General features: G+C 34.1%; 1 protein-coding gene across 8 annotated transcripts in view; it reads left to right on the top strand.

The window, feature by feature from the left end:
- The window catches only part of LOC147831095 (uncharacterized), a 208457-nt gene that overhangs the window by 92118 nt on the left and 93191 nt on the right, over positions 1-23148 (top strand). For 3 of the 8 annotated variants that reach the window (XR_015525061.1, XR_015525065.1, XR_015525060.1), the window contains exon 3: positions 2153-2307. The exons of 4 other annotated variants lie outside the window; for them this stretch is intronic. The gene's annotated coding sequence lies outside the window, so the exon portion shown is untranslated. Of the gene's footprint in view, positions 1-2152; positions 2308-6550; positions 7953-23148 lie in introns of those variants that run through there. One more of the 8 variants, XR_015525063.1, reaches the window with a different exon arrangement.

Genomic DNA, 23148 nt, shown 5'->3' with positions numbered 1-23148 from the left:
TTTCTGTAACTTTTCAGATTTTGTTTTATTAAGGAGTGAATGTTTTCCATTTGAAGGGCATGTAGGAAATCAAAAACCCATTGCCAGTAAGAAGGGCTGCTGACTTCAAATTCATAAGAATAAGTCGTCTAGCCAGTAAAGTTGCAAAGGCTACACTATCGGCCTGTAATGAATTTAATTGACAAGATTCCAAACAGTGCTGTTAAGGGGTTTGGGACTGCTGATAATGGAAAAACAGCAGAAAAACACCCGAAGACTTTCCCCCAAAAATCAGACAGTTGCAAACAAGACTAGAAAGTATGTAACAGTTTGGCTGGTTCGGTTGTACAACGAAGGCAAGTTGGGTCAAGATCAGGAAATAAATGCATGTTTTTGCATAGAATGTCAATTAATACCAACATCTACTGTAATTACACCTCTAAATAATTTTTTAATTACATTTGATGATGATTATTGGGATAAACTTTCGAAATACGACTCCATATGTGATTACATTTCAGCACTTTTTTAAATGGACAGCGACTCCTAAGTAGCACACAGAAAGTGTTCTTGTTTAATCATGTTATGTGCCTATTTGAAAAGCAAACGTTTGCAACCTTGCATGCACGGAACCATCAAGAGTTAAGAGACACACTTATCAAGACACCTAGCCCTGTACAGTACTGCTCATTGGAAATGAGGGATAAGATGGATCTAAATGTGATTGATGAATTGAATTTTAAATTCTGATAATTTGTATTTAATTGAATTTCCTATTTTTGGGTATATTTTAGTGCCATCTTTACGTTGCTCAGTAGCCTTTAGTTTTACATTTGTAGTAACAACAGCATTTGTTTCCACTTGACAAATATGGCAATAGGTCACTTGTCATATAATTGCACATACTTTGGTTAGTTTTATATACAGTCAAACCCAAAATTATTCATATACCCCTGTGGTATGAATAGTTTTGGGCTTGACTGTATATAGAATACCTTCTCCATTGATCATACAAAATGACCCGATCACAATTTTCTTTGCAGTAGCTTGTCTGTTCCTCTTGATTTTAGGAGAGTTGCTAAAAACATGATTTTTTTTTTCTGTGGGCGGCCCTATAACAGTGTCTGGCCTCCAAAAAGTCCTTAACTTTGAAATTGGATTCAGTGATGTGTATAATTCTGAACCCCGGCCTTGACAAACACTCAGGGATTGACATGAGTCTATTTTAGCCTCCTCTGTATTTTAGGCCAGGGTGGATAGCTGCGTATTAGACAGGAGAGCCATAAAAACTATGGACTTGTGGAAATCGGGCCTGGCTGCAGGCCAATGAAACCGCTTTCTCACTGGGGCTAAATTATTTTCGTCACTCACTGCAATGCAATAGTCATACAAAAAAAATACAAAATAAATCTGAGGAAGAGAAGGAGAGAGAGAGAGAGAGAGTAATAAAAGTGCATCTCATTCATTCAATCCACCAGCTCATAATGCACAGCCAAATTGCTCTCAATTGCTAAACAGGGATTTGAAGTGCAGTGTTCTGAATGCCGATTGATTGCCTAAAATTAAGGGCATTTTACAATAGAACTTTCAGTGCAAAGTACATTTGACGTCAGACTTTGTTGTTTTCATTGCTCCTGGGTACAATTGAAAATACAAAACAAGAGTTTTAAAAAGCCCCAAATTATATTTTGGTTATAAATATTTTTACAGCCATAAAACGGTTTTGACCAATCCTTCTGACATCAATTCTGAAAACATAGCCCTATATACATTTCTGGAGAGCGTCAAATAGGCCCCAGGAGGTACGTTTTTTGCAGTTTTTGTTTTTACGAATCCATCAGAGGCCACTGTGTACAGTTTTTAACTACTCAGATTTCTCTCGCGAATGTCAGTCATGGCTGCTCTTCTCGCTTAAATCCACCAGAGGCCGCTATCAACTGTCTGGTTGACTGATTGACCAACCGACCGATACCCTCACCCGTCCCACCTAAACCCAACTGATAATGTTTTAAAAAGCACCGATTGACCAGAGCTCACCCACTTCCCTAAACCAAACCAGCGTTTTAAAAAAGCAATCCAGAAAAAGAAAAAAAAACTGATTTTTACCACGTTTTCAAATTTTACCACACTCTTACCTTGGAATTTACTTGTTTATTTATTTTTATTTTTTTAGGTTTCTGTTTTTGTCTTACCTGCTTTTTGGAATCATTCTTCGCCAGACTCAAGCCCCATCGTCACGGTCAGCTCCTTTTTGCATCTCAAGTCTGTGAATGTATGCTGCAAGCCACTAGACAAACTGGTGACATTGGGAAAACCGTTTATACAGAGGTAAGCGGTCAGCTGCCTCTACCGCAAAATGGAACAGCGTCATGCCGGCATCGAAACACGTAATACAACATATATATAACATAATATATAATATAACATTTCTAAAGAAAAAAATGGTAACTTTAATTTGTCATCTAAAAACAATATATATATATATATATATATATATATATATATATATATATATATATTTGTGCAGTATTTTTTATTGATAAAAAATATATTATTTACATAAATATTTAGTTTTCATACATTTATTGTAAAAATAGGCCTATAAGATTAACTTCTATATAATATAAGTGACGATATAAATCCACATTGCACTGCTATGAGTGTGATATTGCGTTTATAATGACGGCATAATCGTGTGTAAAAAAAATAAATAAATCAAACAAGAGTCCTCTTACAAAAGAATCTCAAAACTCTTTCGTAAGAGGAACTACTTTCTTCCAACATTTATTCACATCTGTGGCTAATGTCAGAGCAGCACAAACCATTGCTCATTTACTAACGTCGCTTTAGAGCTAGCATTTAAATGATTTTCTAGCGTAATTTCTAAAGATATTACAAAACAGGTGATTTTGCTGACATATTAAGATTAGATTATAAGACTGAACGACATGAAATGCCATCAATCTAGATATATATCTCGCAATATTTCTTGTTGCAATCGAGAGATCACAATATTACTATGGTATAAATACAGCACCACACCATGCAAATGAGAGAGAGCGACTTAAAAAGTAATTTGATTTGATTTGCTGTAGTTTGGAATTGTTTTTCCTCTAAGGGCTTATTATGCGGTTTCTGTCGCCATATTGTAGATGAACATCGTCAACTGCCTTTATTCAAATACAGGCTTATGGCCACCGACCCGCTGTCTCTCAGAAATGATAAATATTTTAAAATAGGCGCTATCCTTATAAGTAAACTGCATAGATGTAATCTAAACAACTACAATCTCGACTTGAAAAGCCTCAAAAGTACATTACATTGTACAACAGCAGCAGTATTTATCAAACTGTAGAGTGTCCTCTGCTTGTTGCTGTATGTAGGCGGAGTAATACACAAGGATGTAGGGTGAAGAGGCTTGACGAGTGCTATTACTGGCAGAATATCGCACAGAAATCAGCCAATCAGATTCAATAACCAGACAGAACTGTTGTATATAACATAATATAACATAATATTATATTATATTATATTATATTATATTATATTATATTATATTATATTATATTATATTATATTATATTATATTATATTATATAAAAAACACACAGCTCTTCCTCAGGCTCCCTCCTTCACTATACTCCTCAGCACTAATAGCAAGGTTTTCGTCATCACCTACAGTTTCACAATTTCACAATCTTCAGGCACTGTTCTCCCATCAGGGGGTACTAGATGAAGGACCTGGACTATACACTAGATTTCCTAATGAAAATGACTCTCGTGTTCTTACCCTTTGATCAGGAGCTCTTTGTCTATTAGACCAAAGAGAAAAGAAAGTCAATCTTTGATAGCGTGGTGATAGCCTCACAGTCAGCTCACACCTCTAGAAATGGCCTGTGATTGTCATTATTGCAGTCTTTATGAAATGTGATCTGGCAGGTGTGTCATGTTTCTAGTAAGATGACACACAGACCTGCTCAAAATGGTGTAAATCTGGTTGTTCCGGTAACACTTTATAATAACTACACACTATGAATCATTTATTAAGCATTAGCAAATAGTTGATTGTAAGTCCGCCAATGTACACGGCGACCCACTGGACAAAGTGGTAACAATGGGAAAACCGTCCATACAGAAGTAAGCCGTCAGCTGGTAAGCATGAAAAGGAATGGCGTCATACCACCCTGTAGCATTTGTTTGAAATACAAAATGCAGCCCTACATAGCTCTGGCTACATTATTTGCGATCCCCAGAAATGTATATAGCAATACAATTTCAAAATGAGTCTATGTCGGTTATATTCCAAACAGAGAAATAAATTTAATAATCCTTAATAAATTATTCATAGTGTGTATTTATTATAAAGTGTTACTGAAATTCCTGATCAAAATATGATGCCAAGCTACTGTGGTAAAGTGAAAGCCTTTCATTCATTGAAAGTTATGTGAGCAGCTTTGTACCAGAAAAAATAGACAAAAAGGAAACAAATGTTTTGTAGAGGATTGTTTTTTTCCTAGTGTTTTATTATGTGTTATTCATTGGTATGCCGACAACGTGTTTTTCCCCCAAGCTGTTGATGACTCAATGAATAAGGGATTGGAACAGCTCAATGAAACACTGAGCTGGGTTTGGAGCAGGTGTGTCTGTGTGCATGCAGACCTGAGTCGATGTCACCCAGTCAAACCCTTTCACTCAGTAATCCAGCACTGATCTGAATGTCAGGCCTTTGAAATTTTGCGCATCTTCATTTTATAGATCCAGCCACCCATCCATCCATCCTTCCTTCCTTCCTTTTAACTGTCTGTTGTTTTGTCATTCTCATTCCTCTTATGTCTAGATATCCTGAATATCATTCTGTATGTCATATCTACTGTATCTGTATTTATATCATTCTTTCTGTCATTCCATCCCTCCATCCATTATCATTTTTAGCGTTTGTTCTATTTATTGATCTGTTGTTCTATTTAGTCATTTTTTATTTGTTCTTTTGTGGTCGTTCCATCTATCCAACCATCCATCCATTATATCTGTCTATCTGTTTTTTTTTTTTACAGAAATTCTGTTTGCTCTGTTGCTGTCATTTCATCTATCCATCCTTCTTTCCTTCCTTCCTTCCTTCCTTCCTTCCACATGTATGTTGATCATCCATCCATCCATCCATCCATATCTTATCCCATCACATCCCATCCATCCATCCGTATCCCATACCATACTCATCCATCCATCCATCCATATGCCATCCCATCCATCCATCTATATCCCATCCATCCATTCACTCATCTATCCATATCACATTCAATCCATCCATCCATCTATCTATCCATCCATCCATTCATATCCCATCCCATTTGCATCCATCTATCCATCCACCCATGTCCCATCCATCCATATTCCATTTCATCCATATCCCATCCATCCATCCATCCATCCATCCATATCCCATCCCATCCATCCATCTATATCCCATCCATCTATTCACTCATCCATCCATATCACATTCAATCCATCTGTCCACCCATCCATCCATCCATCCATCCATTCATCCATCCATATCCTCTCCATCCATCCATCCATCCATCCATATCCATCACATCCATCCATATTCCATTCATCCATCCATTCATCCATCCATCCATCCATCCATATCCCATCTTAGTGATAATGTACTCTAAGAGATTTTAAGCGTAAAATACATTTAATAATTTTTTAGCTTTAGTAGTGTAATAGTTCATTCATTTATTTTTTTTCAGCTTAGTCTCTTTATTAATCAGGGGTCGCCACAACAGAATGAACCAGCAACTTATCCAGCATATGTTTTACGCAGCAGATGCCCTTCCAGCCATAACCCAGCACTGGGAAATACCCATACACTTCTGCATTCACACACACACACACACACTACAGACAATTTAGCTTATTCAGTTCACTTATAGCGCATGTCTTTAGACTGTGGGGGGAAACCGGAAAACCCGGAGGAAACCCACGCGAATACCCACACAGGAGAACATTCAAACTCCACACAAAAATGCCAACTGAGCCAGGTGGGGCTCAAACCAGCGACGCTCTTGCCGTGAGGCGGTCGTGATACCCACTGAGCCATCGTGACGCCCTATAAGTGTAATAGTTTTGAATCTATTTTACTGAATGGCAAACAAACGAAATGTTTTCTATTTCCCTGCAAGCATGAACACATGATGGAACTGCTGTTGATACAAATAAATCATGTTGTTGTAATATATAATTTAGCCATATTTAGTCATTGAAATTCGGGGAGACATATATAATTCAGTATATATTTGTCATTTGCATACTGCTTCATAAATACTTCAATTATATAGTAGGGAACAATGTGTACCTGGGTCTTAGGTTTGTCTTTGTTATGGTTTTGACAATGTCTGCATACCATTACAATGACTAATCAGCAGAATGGCCCTGAAACCACTTTATAGCCATCATCTTGCTTTGTTTTGCAATGCCAGACATGCATCATAACACATCATTGTGTATGAATATTCATATCAATGCATGTGAATAATCCATATTCGCTCTTGCCTTCATGTGTGCTTTGAAGGTCAGTAAATCGAGTGGTCAGGCAAACCTCCAGTTTTCCTATGGGAGATCTTCTACTTCTCCACCAGCCTGCCTGCAGACCTTTTTCTTCCTTCCATCTCAGAAACTGATTTAAGGGGTCTCCAGAGGCCCTGACCTAGCAATATATCCAGTGCATTGTTTGGTTTTACTTAAAAATATCCTCATGTTGCAAATGGAGAATGAACTAAAATCAATGGGAACATCATCACAGGAGAGCTAGCGTTGTGTTTTCTTTCATCTCTTGACCTTGTGTTCCTCAGACCACCATTGATTTTTTTTTTTTCCAGAGAACAGTGTGTGAATGTATACATCAGCTTCTTGTTTATTTCTAAAGCCATTAATTAGTGATCATTAACCCTTGTGCATCAAAATAAAAGTTCCTCTTAGCCTAAAAGTGGACATACAACATACAAATGAAATGTATTAATCCTTTTTTTTTACTTTCACTAACACTTTCATAAATACAATGTTAGAAATTTCTCGTATAATTTACAGTAACTTACTTGAAATCAATTACAGCAAAAGTTCGTTATTTACATACACAGCACCATTTATCTTGCTGTATATGTAGTTACCGAATTTTATCCAAAATAATAAATAATACAGTAATTTTTATAATACTTTAAAACACAGTAATATACAGCATAACTGCCCTAAAGTAAAATACAGTTCATATTACAGTTAAATACTGTATAATCTTCAAAAATCATTAACAGTGTACCAAACATTTCAGAATTGTAACCCTTTTAAATGCTAAAAATACTTTAGAGCAGTGGTTACCAAACTTGTTCCTGGAGGGCCGGTGTCCTGCAGATTTTAGCTCCAACCCTAATCAAACACACCTGAACAAGCTAATCAAGGTCTTACTAGGTATACTTGAAACATCCAGGCAGGTGTGTTGAGGCAAGTTGGAGCTAAATACTGCAGGGACACCGGCCCTCCAGGACCGAGATTGGTGACCCCTGCCCTAGAGCTTCTTCTGTTATAAAATGTCTTGTGAAGATTGGTGAATGAAGATAAATGTAATAATCAACAATTCTTCAACCTTATTCATAACCTTTACATGACCATATGCCCCTGCCAAGTGTGGGTCTTTTTTGTATGGGAGGGGGATTTCCAGTAAAATGAAATTTATTTCTTTCAAGCTATTTACGCAAACATCACAACCCACAATTCGAAATGCATGTGACCACTGGATTATTACATTTTTTGAACTTTTAGGTTAATCCAACATTTATAACAATGGCAGAAAGATTGCCCGCCGTATCATTCAAATCACGTGTATGAAAGCATTTTTGCTTCCCTATAAAATATAATGATGATGGAAAAAGTTGTGGGATATAAATGCTTTCCTAAATTATTAATTAAAGGTGTTTTCTGTCACTGTTTGTTTAGCCTGCATTAATGCATTCTGTGTAAAACTGCACAATTAAACTTTTAAAGATCATGATCTCATTTCAAACCCACACAACATGAATGATAAATGATGAAGATTTGCAAATGTTTATTAATCTTTCATAGCGCTGTATTCAACTCTTCATTTGATCGAGAGAGATCTAGTTTTTACACATGTTTGTGTGTGGGGCAGGGGGCTTTCATTTTCCTGGGTTTGTGCGCGCAATAAATGAGCAGGGCTTGAGTTCAGTATTGACGTCACACCAGCACAACTAAAGACTTGTTAACGTGGCGATTCATTCAAACCACTCTGAGTCGACTTTTTTTTGGATGAATCAACCGTTTTAAACATGGCACACTTTCAGATTTAAGCCTTAGCTGGATATTTCACATCACTTAGAGCTGTGTTACACACTGCATGGAAGGTAATTTACCCATAGTAGGGGCTCTTTAATGACCAATGTATTAATGACCAGTGTATTAATGTATTAGTTTTTAATGTATTAATATTGTTACATGAGCAGAAAACAGAAGAAAATACTATTGCAACTAAAGGAGGCTTTCACAGAGGAGCGAATCCAAATGCAGATTTATCCAACATTAGTCAGGCAGGCAATGGTCAAAACAGGAGCAATCAGGTTCATACAGATAATCCAGATCTGTCATCGTCATCGAGATCGGAGAAAGGCAAGATAAACTAGGAAGAAGGCTAGATAACATATTATACAAGAATCAAAGAACACGGCTAGAAAAGGAAATGAAAATGCTACATAAAGTTACAGGTTCGTTTGACTAGCAAAACAAACAAATAACACTCAGCGATGTGTGTGAGCAAATGTGGTGTATAAATAGTCTGTGTAATGAGTCCTTGAGCAGCTTCAGCTGTGAGTGTTTGCAATCAGATGAGATTAGGAACTGGTGTGTGTATGCATGCTGTGATTTGTAGTCCAATTAGTGGCAGAGATGTAGTTCCGCAGTAGCTAGATTGCTGGTGACTGTAACAACTATTATTTTATATGCCAAACTTGGAAAACGAAACCATCTAGTAAAAAAAGAAAAAACAATGAAACACAATGAAAGCCTATTAATAAATAATGCACCATTTTATAGTTAAATGGCACTGGGGCTTTTTTAATTGGTTTTATTGAGGACATTTTTGTCCTGAAGGTCCTGAAATGAACCTTTTTTTGTACCAAATTTGTGTAAAAAACTATTTGAAAGGTAATGAGAATTATTAAAATGCCATACTCTATGCAGTTGACATTAACACATGCAAAATGATCCAAAAAATCTATGAAATAGACAAAAATATGCAAAAGGCCACTTGATTGGTGATACAGACATATTCATTTGGATATGTAGCACAAGAACTGTATGTTTGTGGTGGTATCTAATTTAAACAAGCTGTGCTGGTTTGCTGTTAATGCATACAGTTAGACACCATCACAACTAATGCTTTCATAATTACCGAGCATTAAAAACTGGAAATCAGGCTGCATTTCAATTCCAGCGGCCTTAACAGAAGCAGGCAGTAGATTACAGGCCTAAGGCACTCTGAATATTTACCAGCAGCCCGGGCTGTCATATCTTTGCTTTTTCAAAAATTTGCATTTAGTTTCATCCGCCTGTGTTGTGGCATGTGTGCGCGTGGTTCGGTTTCCTCTCAGGTGGTGTGAAGATCATGTTTTATTCATCTCCGGGTCCCAACAGAGTGTCTTTTGGCGTTCGTGACACCCCTCTCCGTGCACCATGTCCCTTTTTGACAGGCATTTCCCACTGAGGTGAGAGCATGCAAAACTATTGCATTTTGGATCTGTCTTCTGGAAAACAGACTGCATGGGGAGAATGTAAATAAGACTTTATTTATCTCATCAATACCGTGCTTGTTCCTCCACCCACCGCTCAAGAGCTTAACACAGAGCATTGATTCCCGCTTTCCAAACATCCATGTGTTTTCTATATGCGCTTTAATAAAGTGTACAAATGGTGTTTTTTCTTGACTCATTATAAAGCAGTAGGAGGGGGAGGGGGAGGGGGGGGCAGTAAATTAGGATTGGGGTTATAATGGACTTCTCAAGGTTAATGGTGTGTGAGAGGAAAAAGAGGGAGACGTTATATGTATATTCCTCCTACAGGGTTTGTTTAAATGTATGCACAGCTCTACAGTTCTTCTTTGGCTAATAGAAAAGAATATGCTGCATCAGCTATGGCCAGTTTGATGCTGGATACTGAATAAATAAATGAATTATCCTTAAAATGCTTAAAGGTAGATTATTTATTGATCAAAGCGATATTAATAGATGACAGGAAAGCTTTTTTTAAAGTTCTTAAACATAAATCACCATTTTCAAAATGTTTTATTATAATTATTATTATTACTATTATTATTATTTTTTATAATATTATTATCATTAGTAGTATAGTAGTAAATAATAACAATAAAATATTATTATTATTATTATTATTACTAATAAAATGATTAAAATTATTATTACTAGTATTAGTAGTACTAGTATTGTTATCGAAATTAATATTGCAATTTTTAGTTTTTAATTTAATTTTAATGTAATAGAAAAAATATGTTTTATTATTATTATTATTATTATTATTGTTGTTGTTGTTGTTGTTGTTGTTGTTATTATTATTATTATTCCAGATTTTATATTAGTTTTAATATTATCATTAAAATAATATTATTGATAATTATGTAATTTTTTGTTTTGTGTATATATTTTATACATTATTATTATTATTATTATTAGAAGTAGTAGTAGTAGTAGTAGTAGTAATAATAAATTATTATTACTAGTATTAGTATTGTTTTCGAAATTAATATTGGAATTTTTAAATTACAATTAAATGTAAATGTAAAAAAGTATAATTTGCATTATTATTATTATTATTATTACATTATTATTATTATTATTATTATTATTATTAATATTACAGATTTAATATATATGTTATTAATACACACACACACACACACACACACACACACACACATACATGTATATTTATTTGTGTATACAAATATACACACCATTTTTCTTATTAAACTTCTTTGATTGTTTTTTTAATTGTTTGTTTATATATATATATATATATATATATATATATATATATATATATATATATATATATATATATATATATATATATATATATATATATGTGTGTGTGTGTGTATGTAATAGTTATTACTTTGTTTAATATTTTGTATTATATTATTTATTGTTTTGTGTATATTTTATACATTATTATTATTATTATTTATCATTGTTTTGTTATTACTGTTATTATTGTTATTGTTATTTAGTTACACATTTTAGATAACATTAGTTTGCTTGTTTATTTATTAATTTGATTGGTTTAGTCTTGGACGGATTTTGTTTTGTGTTTTTGAATGCTTTTTTGTTCATTATTGAAATCTTTCTTTGATTTGATTTCACGTTGAGCGATTTATCTCAAGCGACCTTGAGAACATGCGCTATATTATAAAAACATATGTTTGATTAGTGTTTATCAAAGATGAGTTGCTGCTATTTTTGCTATCAGCGCATTACAACCTGCTGTTGATATCGAGCAAGGTTATGCAAACAACGCCAAGATAATAAGGCATTAGGGGATTCAGATTCTGTAATGATAATTAACAAAATAATCTGTCTTCATTTGCTAATCCTCTAATTGAGTTGCACTGCTGGCTACTGAGCTGCATAGATGATTTTCCATTAGCTAGATGCCTATAAATATTCATCCTTTAAAACATGATGCCAGATTCACAGGATATGGGCAAACACGCACCCAGATCTGCACAAAGGAGCCGCGCGCAGGCATTAGACTCATTTAAAATCATTCAAATGCTCTAATTGATGTTGATTTGGCTAATTGGACAGTAATAGTGTTCTTGGTTGTGTGCCATGCAGTGGTGCATTGTGTTTTTTGAGTAAGCTTGGATTCATTTTTGGTTTTTCATTTAAAAAATTGTATGAAATCTGACTTTTTTTCCTGTGTTTCCTGTGCAAAATGCATCTACCAACCCAGAAAATGTGAAAAAGGACAACCCAGTAGCTTTGTTTATGCTTTCCTCTGCAAGCCATGTCATTCAGATGTTGCTCCCCTAGTGATGTAAGAAGGGGATCGTATAATATATTCTAGCTGCAAGAGATTTACAATGTCTGCGGCAGAGAAAAATGCATAATAATTATCCATTCCATCTCCATAGACTCCCCAACATCTGAGCCACTGAAGACATTGTGATTGGATTTAATTTTTGAAGGGAATATGGAGAATGACGGTAAAGAGTGTTATGGGTTTGTGATTGGTTCGTGTTTCCTGGGTTTTGCTTTCTGTTTCTAAACAGGTGACTCGTTATGATGCAGCAGGTGCGGCTAATCTTCAGGCTTTATAAAAGGAGCTTCCAAACTGTGTTGGAGAGACTGCTTTGGAGGACCGTTTTTTCGTTTGACTTCCTTTGCCTTACCCACCGCTTATATTAATTTTGTTTATTTTGAACTTTGCTCCTATGTAATTTGTTGTATTGAATATTGTTATGTTAGATATTTCATTTGTTTACTTTGATACCCCTTTTGCACATTATTCTATTTTATCATTTTTGTCTTTTTGTAACCTTTAAATAAATATCTTTTTGCATTATTACATTCAACTTGGTTTGGGTTCCCTTCATTTTGTTGCGTGCTTGAGCCGGCACGTAACAAGAGTCATTGATCTTAACACATCCACTTATCATGCTGCAATGGTGACAAATGATTCTGTTGTAATCAGTGTCCATGCATCACATTAATTCCACCCTGTTCGATATGACTAGGCTATTTAATTAAGATGGTTTCCATGTGCATTTTGTCAGTAAAGCTGGTTCTAGTAAACCTCAAGCACGTCAGATGGAGTAGAGTGTACTACACAGAGCCATGGTTCACTGATAAGCTGTGCAAAAAAATCAGTTTAAATTTGAATTTGGTTTAATCTGTCAATAATGACATTGAGATAATCGTTCTGCGATAATGACAGCTGTTTCCGTTGTTTCTCAGTGAATTAAATCCTACTGTAAGAATATTTCAGTCACATGTTTATTAGTCACGCTGAATCATTGAAAGCAGTTAAATCTCCAGTTTAATCAGTCATCGCTCTATTCACTGGAAGATTTCCTGGGTTTCTTTGTGTGTATTTGAACAGGCTCGTGGCTTTCTGTGAGATTTACTACAAATCACATCAGGCTTCTTTGAAGATGTGCACGACAGTCTCGGCTTTGCTCAGTCACATTTGAGTTTTCAGTTTGATGAATCGCCCAGCCCTAATGGCTGCATTCTTTGGTCGCACACTGGACTAGAAGTGGAGCATTGCGACATGTTTATGACAACTCGATTTTTGCTTTGTAGTAATGCACGAATTTGAACACTGTTCTGAAGCCGGTTGTGCAATGCCACCTCATGTCACATCTTTATAAATAAATAATTTTGTTTGTCCATCTTTGTCCAAATTAATGGAATGTGGCAGCATATTTTTCTTCACTAATCTAATCTAATCTAATCTAATCTTTCTAATTTAAAACAAAATCAATTTTGACCTTTTGAGAATCAATTCAAATTCATTAGAGAAGGAATTGAAATGTACCGATGATGCTGTGTTGACACCAGACATGTAAATTTACTTTACAATAGACAAGGATTTGTGTCATAGGCAGGGCTCCTGTCTGCCTGGTGACTCGTTGCTAAATGGCTAGCGTGGATTTTATTGATATATTAGCTGTGCTTTGTGCTTTAGGAATTCTGGGAAAAAGCATAGATTTGTTCGGTGCTGTGTCCACTAGATTCTTTCAGAGGTGCACCCAGCTCTGTGAGTTCATCAACTCCTCCAGAAACTGTACCTGGATGATGGAGGCTTTCAGCGGTGCTTCAGACTAAGCCCAGCTCAGTTTGATGAGCTGTTGGCACTACGTCATAATCACTCCTTTACAAGAGAAAACTTTTGATTGGTTAATGCGGCGTGAATGTCCACTGTAGTTTGATTTTTTTCAACTTGATTGATTTACGCGTTAAGCACATCTAACCCATTCATTTGCACGAATCGTGTTGTTTGCCCAGCCTCATTCACGTGAATCGCGCCGCAGGATGTCTATTCACAACTTTTTATTGATTTGACATGTAAATCACTCGCGCTTGACCCCTCATCCACGTCTGGTGTGAACGCAGCATAAGACTAAGCTATATTCATACTTGTTTTTATTGACACAAATGCATTTTTTAACAATAAAAAATGCATTTGGTTACTAATATCAGTTGATTTACACTATGCTATTTAGGGCAGGTGTCTTGCTAATCACTTCCCATTGGTCAGCTGTCAAAAAGGTGCTTGGTGTATGACATTTTGATCATGGAAGTCAAACCTTTTTTCAACTTGAAAATACACCGTGAGCTGCAGAAAAAAAAAGATGCTGGTGGCGTTGGGAACTGGAAATGTTTTTGAAAACACGATTTTCTTTATGTTATAAATGTTAAGCAGATATTGGTCTTTTAAAAATTTTATCTTAAAAAAGCCTTAACACTAGAACTACAGAGCCAGTCATTTTGACAGTTTTTTTTTTGTAATTTAATAATTAACAATTTGTTAAAACAAAACCCACTTATTTATAATACCTTGACTTTTCCTGAATGTGTATATTTATTTTTAACATTGTTATTTTGCAAAAATTACAAAACACAAAAGAGCTATGAGCATTTCATTTCAGTGTCTGCTGCTTTTTTTCTGTGACTTTAAATATGCATGTCTCTGTTTCTTAGCATCATCCTGTTAACATTAACATAACTTTCTGATAGCAAAAACATAACTTTTCTTCAGATATGTCTTTCAAAACGGCACATTCAGTGCCGCAAAAGCCTTCTCGCCTGCTTGTGAAAGTTAAAGTGAAGCGAGGATTTTTGCTTGTGGTCTTATAGCCTAACTCTTTATTTATAGGCTGTGTTATCAAACATATTTTATTTTTAGGGTAATGTCTTCATTAAATATGACGATAGAAGCTTTGAATGTAAATATGACATGACAATATGATGTCTTCTATGACAATTTTAGTAGTTCTCCCATTCATTTGTCATTTCTGACAATTTATCTATGTGAGATTCTCTTGTTTTATTTCTGGATTGTCAGAAAAACGTGTAAGATTGCACCCTCTTCTGAAACAGCTCATTTGCATTTAATTGCACACACAAAAACAATATATATATATTTTTTATTCCTCACACTCAAAGGGACAAAATTGAAAAGCTATGATAAATGATATGTTGGGTTTTCCTGAGATGAAATTTCACAGACGCTTTCTGGAGAAACGAGATTTATTTTATATCTTGTGAAAAAGGGCGCAGTATGTCCCCTTTGAAACAATGATTACAGACAACTTGATGTTTTCCTCTCCATGTTTGAGGTCTAGTTTAAAAGGCATCATCTATTACCAGCTGTCTAACCTGGTTCTTTCCAATAATATGACTTGTGCGAGTTTGCTGCGAGACAGATAGTCAGTGAAAGAGACAGAGACGAGATGAATGAGTGTGTGAAGCCTACAGACAGCGCATCCTCAGGACCGCTCTCATGCAATCATGTGGGGAGAGCTGTACAAACACATCTACATTTCTGACAGATAGATTGACAGTCTGGATCAGCGCAGCCAAATAAACATGCTTCTCAGCATCTGTTATATATGTTGCTGTCTTCATTTGGAAACACATAACTGGGAATCAATCTGCTTTGATCCAGCTCTACTGTAGATTCTGGCAGCTTGTGTGTGTGTGTGTGTGCGTGTGTGCGTGCGTGCGTGTGTGTCTATATATGTGATATGACAGAAAAGGGGAAACGTCTTAAGTCAGAAATGCACTGGCGATCCGCTATTGGTGATCTTTAAATTCTAGTGACCTGCTGCATTAGTGCTTAAGGCGGAGTGTGCTATAAAAGACCCTATGCTTGTCATGGGGATTTAAGTCTTTAGTGAAAATAATGGACAAGCCTTTATCTGGATATTTAATGTGTATAGTGATCTCAATGTGACCAGAAATCACATGCCTGACTGTGATCTACATGTGGATTTATTAGGCTGGGCCAGGAAAAAGCAGAGAGAGGGGATGTGTGTATGGGTGTGTGTATAGATATTGCAGTATGAATACAGTTTCACACAATGTTTTGAATTGCTGTTTTTGATGGTTTTCTGTGAAGTCTAACAGTATTCAGGTACAGAAATTGAATAATAACAATGCAAAAAATGCATTTCCTATTTTTTTTGTCCCATTTCTAATCTAATTATTAAACAATACTTTGAACAAGTAAAAATATTGTTTTGTTTTCACCATCAGAAAAAATAAGTCAATATCTTTTTTCTTGGGGGACGCAGTCGCACAGTAGGTAATGCTGTCGCCTCACATTGATTTCTTTTCTTTTTTTATATTTTTCCCAAATGATGTTTAACAGAGCAATGAAATTTTCACAGTATGTCTGATAATATTTTTTCTTCTGGAGAAAATCTTATTTGTTTTATTTCGACTAGAATAAAAGCAGTTTAAAAAAAAAAAAAACATTTTCAGGTCAAAATTATTAGCCCCTTTAAGCAAATTTTATTTTCGATAGTCTACAGAAAAAACCATCGTTATACAATAACTTGACTAATTATGTTTAGAAATGTGCTGGAAAAAAAAATCTTCTCTCCGTTAAGCATAAATTGGGGAAAAAAACAAATGGGGAATAATAAATCGGGGGCTAATAATTCTGATTTTACCTGTATAAATCCAAATTAAAGAAAAAAGTTTTAAATTATTTTAGCTAATTGTAATATTTAAAATAACAGATGAATATTTTAAAAATGATATTTATTTGTTATCATTCTAATATTATGATTTCTGCTTAAAAGTGTTTTTATTATTGGTATACTAAAAAGTAGCATTCTTTTCATCTTTTATAGTGATTAGAAGGTTCAGATGAACTGCGTTTATCTGAATAGAAATCTTTTCTGACATGATAAATGTCTTTATCATCACTTTTGATTAATTTATAGCATCCTTGTTGAATAAAATCATTAATTTCAATAATTCATTTACCAAAAAAACAAAAATAGCATTCGCTTTTAAATAGTATATTAGAAAAAGTTACAAAAGCTTTTAGGAAATAAAATAAACAGAGTGGCAGCGGGGCTCAATGGCTCAGTAGCTCTGTCACCTCCCAGCAAGAAGGTCGCTAGCTCGAGTCCTGACTGGGCCAGTTGGCGTTTCTGTGTGGAGTTTGCATGTTCTCCGTGTTTGCGTGGGTTTCCTCCAGATGCTTTTTATTCCTTCACAGTCCAAAAACATGCACTATAGATGAATTAAATAAACTAAACTGGCCGTAGTGTATGAGTGTGTGCGAATATGAGACTGTATAGGTGTTTCCCAGTACTGGGTTGCGGCTGGAAGGGCATCCGCATTAAACATATGCTGGATAAGTTGCCGGTTTATTCCACTTTTGCGATCTCTGAAATAGAGACTAAGCTGAAGGAAAATGAGTGAATGAACGAATGAAAATAAAATAACAATTATTATTATTAATACTTCTTGAACAGCAGATCAGAATATTAGAATTGTTTTTGAAGGATCATGTGACTGGAGTAAAGCGTTGAAAACTTCTGCTTTGAAATTACAGGAGTAAATTAAACGCTGAATATATATTCATCTTTTCTCTTCAAACATCTTTTTTATAATATACATTATTCAGAATAAATATTAAATAATAAAAATGTAAATATATGATTGTTACATAATAATTACAATATCATTTTACATAATCATTTTAGTATTAGTAGTTTGAAAAATAGGCTTTACAAAGATGGGTGATAATAACTAATAGTCAATGCTGCTAGAGCTAAAAGAGCAGTATAAAACAAATAATATCATCATAGAGCCAATATTGTCCATATTTCATCATATTCAAGAAGTCTGCGACAGCTGAGCAACTGCCATTGAGAAGAATGACAACACTAACACCGGCCTTAGCAGGCCCTGTTTGTCATACGCCCGCTGCAACATTCCCAGTTGTCCGCTCTGATGACAGCCCAGTATGTCAGAGAGCCACAGTCAATAACCTTCAGACTCCGAGCAATGACAGAAAGCCCACCAGACAAATGTGGCCTGTTGGATGCAGTTGTTGACCACCCTCTGATGGCTCTGGGCTCATCGATTATCCAGCAGCGAATTACTGAGTAACAGAGGACAAACACGCACACACGCATATACACACACACTACAGTCAAAAGTTAGGAATCAGTACGATTTTTTCATGTTTTATAGCAGGCTTATTTAGCTCTCAAAGGCTTTATTTAAAAGTAAATACATTTTTACTTAAAATATATTTTATAATAAATCTCATGAAATACTGTCAAGCGTGACAATTTTGAACTGTGTAATAGCCAATAATAGCTGATCATAATAGATTCGTATATCATATTGTAATGATTTCTAAAGAATCATGTGACACTGAAGACTGGAATAATAATAATGGAAATTCAGCTTTAATTCACTGGATATAATTAGATTACATTTACTGGAAAAACGATTAAATAAATTTCTGATACTATTTCACAATTTAACAGTTTTTACTGCATTTATTTAGTTTTTAAATAAGAGTTATTCACTTTTTTATTTTAACAAATTTTTACTATGCATTTTTGGAAAGAAGTTATTTAAAATTATAATGCTCTTTCACAATTTAACCATTTTTACAGTTTAATTTAACTGTAAATTTAATTTAATTTTTAAAATATTATTTTACAAATGTTCTGTATTTTTTCTGGGAAACGTTTAAAATTGTAAAAAAAAATCACAATTAAACTGTTTTTACTGTATTTTTATTTTTTGGAAAATATTTATTTACATTTTTTGTAATATTTTTAAATTTTACTATTTTGAATATTTAAAAGTGTAATAAGATTTCACAATTTAACCATTTTACTTTTTTTTTGTTTTGTTTTGTTATTAGTATAAAGAGTTATTCACATATTTTATATTCTTTAACAATTTTACCAATTTGACTATTTAAAATTATAATACTATTTCACAATTTAACCATTTTTACTGTTTTTTTTTTTTTTTGGAAAACAGTTATTTATTTATTTTTTATAATATTTTACAAATTTTCTGTATTTTTGTGGACAACATTATTTAAAATTATAGAAAATATTTCACAATTTAACTGTTTTTACTTTTTTTGGAAAAAGAGTTATTTACATTTTGTATAACATTTTTAAATGAACATTTTGAATATTTAAAAGTGTAATAAGATTTCAAAATTTAACCATTTTAATGTATTTTTTGGAAAACAGTTATTTAAAATTGTAATATTATTTCAAAATTGAACATTTTTTACTGTACTTTTTGGAGAAAAGTTATTTAAAATTGTAATAATATTTCACAATTTAACCTTTTTACGCTTTTTTGACAAATAGTTATTTAAAATTGTAATATTATCTAAACAATTTAACCATTTTACTGTATCTTTTCTTGGTGAACTGTTCTTTAAAATAGTAATAACATTTCACAATTAAACCGGTTTACTGTATTTTTTGGAAAACAGTTAAAAAGTTTAAAGTTGTAATAATATTTAAACATCGTAACCGTAGTATTATAATTATTATAATAATAATAATTATTATTATCTAATAATTGCAATTTGATTGTTTTACTGTATTTAAATATAGCCTTGCTGAGCCAAATTGCTTTCTTTTAAAACTGAAAAATCTTTCAGATTCCAAATGTTTGACTGCAGTTCAATAATAATGCATAAAAGAGTGTATTTATCGTTCGCAGTTCTTAAAGGCTAAGAACATGACGAGTTCAACATTAAAGCTCTTTGAGGATGGAGATTGCGAGGTTGTTCTCTGATGGAGGATAATGACAGTGATTAAGTCATAGCGCTCATTTTACTCACTAATGTATTTGAAGATAGTGGTGTTTACCTAGGAATGCTGTATAAACAGTGTGTTGGGACCCAAAAGCAGCTATGGACAAAAGCAGCTTTGTATGGTTTTATCTCTTTGCGTTGCCAAACCCTACATTAATGTCACTCTTTCACACAAAAAACAGGCTTCTTTTAATCCGTTCCTAAGCTGCACAATTCAAACACAATGCGTTTGTTTAGTCCATGTGAAGGAAAGTGCTTCTTTTCTGTGACAGGTTTTAAGATGTAATATTTTTAGGAGGCATTCAAGGAGAATGGAGGTGGACATGCAGGTTTTCTGTGATCCCAAAGACCTTTTACTAAAGAAATCTCAGAGTGTTGGTCTGTATTAGTTCTGCTTCAGATGGTTGAGCCCCGCCGAAAAGCATCTGAATTGGAAAAGGCAACTGTATCAGAAGATGTGAAGCTGATTTGTGTGGGTTTTGTTTTAATTTTTACTACTCAAACCGTGTGCAGTGTAGCTAATGGGGCTAAATCTGTTTAAATTAGCTAATGTGATTAGTGTATACGTAAAGCAAACCATTTTGGCTGTGATTGAAGCATATTTGCATTAAAATGTGTTATATAAGAAGTTGGTGTAACCTGTTATAGAGCATAAATGCATTAATTTTAAGCAAAATATTTAAGAGAATTTGAAGCATTTTATTGCACTGTCCTGTTTTAAATGTCTGAATCCACTTTTGTTATTTTAAGAACAGAAAAATAGGCTTTGCGCCCTGGCTCATGGTCTAACAGGGTTGTGCTTATTCTCTTAATGAGTTATGGGTGTGTTTTAAGTATAACGTGCAATAAAAAAAAAAAGTATTACGTGCAATAAAACAATCAGAGTCTCATCTCCAATTCCCTTTAAGAGTCAGTTGCGTCGCACCATGGCGCATTTGCTATTTACATGGCGGACTTTGTAGGTGGAAAAACTGAAAACTTCATTAGCAAGAAAACAGTTAATCAGACTATCTGCATTGCGAGAATAAAGAATGAGCCTCCTCCATTCAGCCTCTTTACCTTCTTTTTCTCTTTACTTTTACTCTTTATACCTTTACTATCATAGAAAAGGAAACGGTGTTGTACGCACTCCACTGAAGATATCCATTAGCCTACTCATTTAATTTTGTTTGTTAAGCCCAAAGATTTGTTTTAAAACTATTTCTAAATTCAGTTCTAATTTTCAGCAAATGAATAAATGAACAATAATGAAGTGTGGTCGAAAAATTATATCCAAACACTTCCTGTTCTTATGCCCCATATGGTGATGCGATCTCCAAAACCCAACAGATGGTCAGATGAGTCCACAAAATGGCACGAATGGATTTGCTAAACAAACAAAACATGAAAGTTAGGGTTGTGCTGGTCTAAAAATAGCAACAAATCCCATCATACACATCTTGCTCCTTTTTGTGCCGGGTGTATGTTAGGGCCCTTTATGATGTGGACAATCTTGAAGCAGTATTCAGTAAAGTTCTGCCAGACAAAAAAAATGTTTAGAATTTATATCATATTTCAAAAAAGAATCCAGGTAAATTAGTATTTTTTGGTATTTTGTGACTCATGCTTTTTATTATTCTTTTGAATTAAGGTATGTGAGTTTGATCTTTCTTCTACCAATTTTGTATCTTTTTTTAAACATTTTTTGAAACGGAAAACATCTTTGAATCACAAAATAAAGAAACTTTTAATTAACAAAAATGTGTTTATGTAAAAAGTTTGATGTAAATAAGTTGTGTGTGTTTCTCTTCATTTTGATTTTTTTTCTTGTATTTATGATATTTGCTATTATTCTGAATAGTTTTTGACATAAAGATTAAGCCAATTAAGCTGACATGTCATCAAATAAAGTTATGCTAAAGAATGAGAAGTAAATATCACTACAATATTGTCTTTTTTATTTTTATAAAGTGATTTCTATGAGCCATTTATTTATTTTTTTAAGTTAATAAAACCAAAACATCACAAATATCATTGTTTTGGCTTTTATAAACTTGATCTTTTTAGTATAATTGAATTTTATTATTTAGGGTAATTCTGATTCTCATATGAATCTTTTATTATTTAAATTTTTATGAATTATTTTACTATTTAAATCTAAAAACACAATCATTACTCTCAAAAATGGCGTTAGTTGTTTGTTCAAACTACTTATTTAAAATGAGCTGAAACAACACAATTCTTGGGTTTTGGGGGACTGCTTAATTGTTGCATGTTCAATCAACTTAAATTAGCAAAAACAAATAAGTTAACATAATTTCTTTATGTTGTCACAACACAAATCGATTGTGTTGAAATGGACTATAAACTATACACACTTAATTTTATTGAATCAGAAAGATATGGCACTACCAATTTTTGTTCTTGTTATAAATGAATGAGTAGGGATGTAACGGTATCAGAATTTCACGGTACGGTAATACCTCGGTATGAATGTCACGGTACGGTATTTATTGAATCATTTACAGGAAAAAAAAAACTTTTGAAAATACTCCAAAAAAGTGCCAAAAGTGTCAATGACATACAAATTAGTCATCTATCTGTTAGCTTTGAAACAGGAACTTCAATTTTAATAACAAAAAATTATTAAACCATGTAAAAAAATAAAGTTTCAATTTAGTATTGTTAAAAACTCATCACATTTAACATTTAATCACTCACTCACTCACTTAGATAGAGATGGGTTTAAAGGAAAATTATCATATAACTATAATCTGGTAAAAGCTGGTATCTCTGGGTATTTACAATGTCCCCTGCAACAGAAAAAAACCCTCTCATTTGGGACTGAGGATTCTGGGACAAGAGAGATATGACTTGGCCCATGTTGACAGCAGTGGGGTAACGTTGTGCATTGTCTTTCCCCCACTTGAGAAGACAAACCATGAGTGAGATAGAGGTCTCTTTGCGGTACAAGTCAATGTCTGCATCAATCTGAACAGTGTGCTGTGTTTCTGCAGTCCCCATGACTGTTATTAGTCGTATTCTCCAACTTGCAGGCACGTGCACACATAGGGCTCAACCTGTGCAGTGCACATGCCTTTTTTAGTCTTGTATAGAAAATGCCCTTCCAAAACGATCAAAAGTGCCCCCGCGACGCGACACAACCTCCGTCCAGTCCAGCCCTTCAGTAGGCGCGCGATAACACCTCTCTTGAGTATGCGCGCTCAACCCCCCCTCGGCGCTTTACAATACGCGCGCCACAACACAGCTGATCAGAACGCG

This window comes from Danio rerio, chromosome 24, assembly GCF_052040795.2.
Source record: "Danio rerio strain M-AB ecotype USA chromosome 24, GRCz13ab, whole genome shotgun sequence".
Classification (NCBI taxonomy): domain Eukaryota; kingdom Metazoa; phylum Chordata; class Actinopteri; order Cypriniformes; family Danionidae; genus Danio; species Danio rerio.
This window is presented reverse-complemented; position numbering and strand designations above follow the sequence as displayed.